This window comes from Gymnoscopelus microlampas, assembly GCF_963454915.1.
Source record: "Gymnoscopelus microlampas genome assembly, chromosome: 17".
Classification (NCBI taxonomy): domain Eukaryota; kingdom Metazoa; phylum Chordata; class Actinopteri; order Myctophiformes; family Myctophidae; genus Gymnoscopelus; species Gymnoscopelus microlampas.
The window spans coordinates 12,122,967-12,129,371 of NC_139954.1; positions in this window are offsets into that span (position 1 = coordinate 12,122,967).

Consider the following 6,405-nt stretch of genomic DNA (forward strand, 5'->3'; position numbering starts at 1 on the left):
GAAATGAGTTAAGCCCCGCCCCACAGGCACCGCTTCCTTCACACAGGGTGTGATTTTTTTGTTTTGTTTTACAAGTGAGGAAGACTTTTTTTCTTATACCGTTCCTAAGTGGATCCTGATATGTTTTTGTTTTGTTTTACAAGTGAGGAAGACTTTTTTTCTTATGTACAGTAGGTGTCAGGTATTGATTGGCCCAACGCTTGAAGTGGCCACTGCAAATTTGCAGACTGCCTTCAATAGGTTTCAATGGGCTCTTATTAACCTTAAGCTTGTTTTGAACTCCAACAAAACAAAATGCATGGTATTTACTAGGTCTCCAAACATAAATCCCTCTACTGGTATTTACACTCTTAAAAGTGAACAAATTGAGCTGGTCACATCTTATAAATACCTGGGCATTTGGCTAGATGCCAAGCTCTCATTTAAGGTTCATCTGGAGAACCTAACCAAAACAAAGATTGGTTTCCTCTACAGAAACAGATCCTGTTTTTCTTTTTCCTGCAGAAAGACTATTATTGTCTCCGCCAGGCCGAAAGGCAAGCCGATAGAGTATGTTTTACCCCCTGTCCGTCAGTCCGTGTGTGTGTGTGTGTGTGTGTGTGTGTGTGTGTGTGTGTGTGTGTGTGTGTGTGTGTGTGTCCGTCCGTCATTCTGTCATTTTGTGTACAGCTAATCTCTGGCACCGTTGGCTTGATCGCAGTGAAACTGTGCGCACACACTCCCTGGATGCCAGAGCAGAACCTCTGCCCCACAATTTTTCACATGGGCCTGTTATAGCGCCACCAGGAGGCCGCTTTTTGCTAAATACATTTTTGGACAGTACTCCTACAGATTTTGGCCAAAAATCCCGCAAATCGGTACACAGTATCTCTATAGTCATTAAAAGAAACTTTCAAAGTTTGCAGGAGTACTCCGTTTCGAACAAAATGCCTCAAATCATGAACACAGCATGCAATGTCCGTGAAATTTTGCACACACATTCCCATTAGGCAGAGGAAGAAATGCCATTTGAAAATTTTCAAATCAGCCTCATGGTGGCGCTGTAACAGGCCGATTCGTGTTTTTACCTATAACTGCACCGATCAGTGTAAAACTTTGTATGCACACTCTCTAGAGGCCAAGGAAAAACCTTTGCCCTGCATTTTTCACATTTGCTTTTTATAGCGCCACCAGGAGGCAGACTTATGTACAGGGGTGCACATAACTGGTGCGCAGGTGCGCATGCGCACCCAAAATAAAAAATGCGCACCACATCAGGCGACGCGAGGCGCTTTTGCGCACCAACAGCTGGGACAGGAATTTCCAAGCTTTTATTTTTTAGCAAAACTAAAAAATAAAAGCCTGGAGATCGAGGCTAGGAATTTACTTCCTGAAGCCACACTCGCACAATCACTCTAAAGCACCCGTCGGCCCCATGTACAGCCATTAGGCACAGGGGTAGAGATATGACTCGCGTCGCCTCGCATCGCCTCGCATTGCCTCGCTGCGTGCACGCAGCCAGCAGCGGCTGTTAGAGGCACTCGTCACCGATGATGAACGCACCGTAATGGTGCAAAATATGCCGTGAACGTCCCAATCTGGCGGATAAAATCAGCGCAGCAGCACAGGGCACCAACCTTGGGGGCTTTATCTAACAGCGTGAGAAAAAAAAACGGCGAAAATCGGCGGAATTTAGAAGCAGAGCGTCCTTTTTTTCTGGCCCCCCCCCCCGTTGACAAAACTGTCCGGTGGGCACCGTGCTGAACCCCCCCCCCCGTTGACAAAACTGTCCGGGCTGAACCACCACCCCCCCCCCCCCCCCCCCCCCCCCCGTTGACAAAACGGGACGGGCGCCATGCGCACCAAGTCACATGTCCAGGTGCTCTTCTGCGTACCAGACCTAAAAAGTTAGCTTCCTGTAGAGATACTTTAGGAAGTTATGTGCACCCCTGCTTATGTAAAACACATTTTTTGATATTAAGCCTTCAGATTTGATCCAAATTTCACGCAAATCGGTACACATGATCTCTATAGTCATGTGATCAAGACGGATCTGTTTGATTTTTCATATTCCATCCTGATTGGCTAACATTGACATGTAATATTTGCCCGTTTTGAACAAAATGCCGTAAATCATGAACGCAGCGTCCGATTGCGGTGTAACTTTGAATGCACATTTGCACTCCGTTGAGGAACAAATGCCACCCTTTTATCATTGGCCTGTTATAGCGCCACCAGCAGGTCAAATTTAGCAAAACACATTTTTAGAACAAAATGCCTCAAATCATGCATGCAGTGTCCGATTTCCGTGCACGGCCTAGGAATAAATGGCACCCTTTTCACATTGGCCTATTATAGCGCCACCAGGAGGCCAAAATAACCTACCTGACCTGGCGGAGACCTGTGCTCCGAGGAGCACTTTTTCTAGTTCAATCTGTAATAATGTCTGTTTTTGACTATGGTGATGTGCTGTATGCATGCTTCACTCTCCACACTGAAGCCTCTTGAAGCAGTCTACCACAGTGCCCTACGTTTTATTACTGGCGATGATTATCTCACCCATCACTGTATTTTATATGATAAAGAGGGTTGGCCATCTCTCGCAGTTCGTAGAGAGCAACATTGTATTTTATTTATTTATAAGGCCTTATGTGGTAAGCTTCATTTGTACCTATAACCTATCCTCGCTTTTAGAACCAAATGTTACTGGACAGTCAACACATTCACAAACACACATTAGATATACCAGTCCACGTAAGAGCAGTGAACAGAGGAAAGACTGCTTTCATTTATCATGCTCCACACGAATGAAATATACTTCAGGACACTCTGAAACTGGTGCTATTGTTCTCAATAGAGACATTTAGGGTGCTTCTTGAGGACACACTACATAGTGACTGCACCTGTCTCATGTAACACTATATTTATTTGTATCTGTGACATTGCAACGTGATTCAATGTTTGTTATTGTTTTTCATTATGTATGTGTTTTATATGCTGTTGTCAGGGCGTCCTTGAAAAAGAGAGCTTGCTCTCAATGGGCTTCCCTGAATAAATAAAGGAAAAAGAAAGAAAAGAAAGGTGAGTAGGAGACCGATACTTAGTGTACTCCTCAAGTGTACACTGTACAGAAACGTCTTAGCCTTTACATATAGAAATTTGATCATTTAATTAGCTGCTGATCCAGTGTAATCTCACGTCTGCATCCATCCTCCTTTCACTTCCACTTTTTTTCTTCTGGTGTAGCATATGACTCCACAGTATTCCAGAAACACAATATACGGTATCCATTGACGATCATTGCTCATGCTACTTATTCATCGTTGAATATCTCAGCATGACTAAGGTCTCTCGTTTGAAGGCGGTAAGCTGACGCACTTGACCGACATCGACTCAACACAGTGTTTTGGCTAAGTCCCATGCAGGCATTAACTAAATCTCCCATCATTTAAAGGATTCCCAAGTAATGGCAGCCGAAACCATCGCTGTGGACCTGATGTGGGTGTGTCAGCAATATTCAGCTAACAATGTGCAACTTTAATTAACTTTAATGAATTCTTATTTTCACTGTTAGGTAAGGCCTTACTGTCTTTATTATTATGTGTACTAGGCTGTGTACTGTGTAATGTAAGGACAGTGTTGCCAGATTCTGTGAGAGAAACAAGCAACCAGGTCTAGGAATACAAGCCCAAAAGAGCGACTATGGTCCACATGAGCACTTTAAACATACATACATCAGCTATTTGAAAATATCAGATGTACAAGCTCACAACGCGTCGCGATGCGACACGTTGTGAGCTTGTAGATCTGCTATTTTCAAATACGATCTTGGGGAAAATTATAATAAGCAGACCTGGCAACACTGTGTAAGGAGCGTCTTGTGACATTGACATGAGGGTGTCATTCATCCTTGGGAACCAATGGTTCTAATAGGTCAGGAGCATATCTCCTGTTTCTGTAGCTTTAATGTAAAGGTACATGCCAAGGACATGGTGCCAGGATTTACCCTTAATCCAACCGTTAATGCTGAGTGCTAAGCAACTTAGGCAGGACTCGGCCCAGGGATTCAATCCCCAACCTCCCAATCTCACTCACTCAAACCACAAAAGCTGGTGCATTCATCCTTGGCATCATGAACTGTTCTAATAATCTGAATATTCAAGACGCCACTCAAACCAGTTTTTTTGCCTGGTGCTTTGAACTCATAGACTGGTTTGAACTGAGTGCCAGTGACTTCAATTTAGAGATCAGTTTCTCTCTCTGTGCCTCTTGTTTTGTTCTGGTCCAAGCAAATGTCTCAAATAAACTCATGGAGGGCATCAATGGGGGCTTGCGTCATCAGGAGACACAGCAACATGGCATCAAGATGACTAGAAATTGATGCCATGTCTCCTGATGACACTGCCAAGGGGCAGCATATAGTATACAGAAAACCACTGGACCAATAGGATTTAGCCTTGTTGTGGTATTACCGTTGGTGTCATAATTCTCAGTGTGTGTTCATCGAGGTCAACAACAAATTACCTCTGAGGTAAGACGTGAACCAGTTAAGAACAGTGCCAATGGCATCATACAAAGGGCAATGGACCTGAGGATGCCACACTTATATACTGTAGCCACCGCTTAAATGTATGCACTGCAGGTAAATCTCTCCACCAACTCTTAAGGGTCCATTTGGTTCAGAGTTACAGACCTGCAAAGGTCTATTTGGAACCCCCTCAAGGAACCCTGAGGGTCCTCGGAGAACCATTGACCTACATTATGGGAGGGAGGGAGAGGAAGATAGTGAGAGGGTGATGGAGGGAGGAAGAGCCTATTTCACCCACTCAATAAAACAACCTGAACACGCTGATCAACACTTTGTCGGCCGGGCAAGCTGTTAACAGTTTTCTGCTTGTCTGCCACATAAAGTTCAAGCTGTTGCGGGTGCACAGATATGTGTGTGTGTGTGTGTGTGTGTGTGTGCGCGCGCGCGCGCGTGTGCGTGGGTGAGTGACACTGCGACAGACAATGATTTAAAGACAAGATGATGCAACCACTGCAAAGGAACATTAAAAACTGTGATTGCCAACAACGTTTATACTATATGCAAATTACAATGTTTAATGTGTGAAGGATGTATATGAAGATACAGAAAAGACTTGTGTGATCATGTATGATGAAGCTGTCCACAAAAGCAATTTCAATATAAGCAACTAAATAAAAATAATGATGATCCTTCCAAAACTGAACAATTGATGGATAAGTAGGTGCAGCTGATATGATTTAAAGCATATCAGCTTGCAAGTTCAAATCTGTGCTGAACAACAAAGAAATGGAGAGAGAGAGAGACAGAGAGAATTAGAGTGTGTGTGTGTGTGTGTGTGTGTGTGTGTGTGTGTGTGTGTGTGTGTGTGTGTGTGTGTGTGCGTGCGTGCGTGCGTGCGTGCGTGCGTGCGTGCGTGCGTGCGTGCGTGCGTGCATAACTTAGTGGTCATTTACTTTTGTAAGAGTCTATTAAAAATTTTCCCCCAAATGGTGGATAACACATGAAACTGTCCATTTGTTCTGATTTGAAACTATCATGTATTGGACTCCTTACATGTGACTTGTGTGTCACATGCTAGGTCACACAATGGTTCTCCATTAAGACATATCTGGCCTGTGTCCGTCATGATTAAGTAAGTGTAACACCTGGTCTCAGTTGTCAGGGTCTAGATTGAGTTTCCTCTCAAAATACAACCTTTTATTGCACGTTTCTGAACATAGACCCAAAACAATGGCTGACCAACATACGATGCATGACAACATGACACTACATTGCACCTCCCAAAGTGACACTAATACAGTAACAGGACCATAACCCATCCTGACTCCCTCCTATGAACGGGGAATTTACCTAATATTTTGTACCTACGTACATACATACGTACATACCTACGTACATACAGTAACATGGCATGCCATGAACAGGCATACAGTATTATATACTGTAAACAAAGAACATGCTTGGTGTTAGTTGAAAGAAAAGTTTTGACCCTTGTACCGTGGGTTCCTTTTGTACACTCCCAGAGTTACACGATACATCCCACGATGTATGTGGGCATGGTCATTATAACTAAACTAAAAACTAAAACTAGGTGTAAAAAACTAAACAAAACAAAAAAACCTTTAAGCTATAGATATTAATGAAAAACAGAAATTAACTGAAATGATACTTTGTACTTCTAACTAACAAAAAAGAAAATGTCCTCAGTTTTAGTCTTGGTTGGTGCCTTGCATGGTTGCCTCCCTCATCGGTGTGTGAATGTGATTATCTATGCAGCATGCGCATGAAAGAATGGGTCAATGTGAAGTACAAAAATACTGTCCACTTACTATTTCCAGAGACAATGACAAAACACACACAAAAAAATATATATATATGCAAATATGCAAATGTGCACA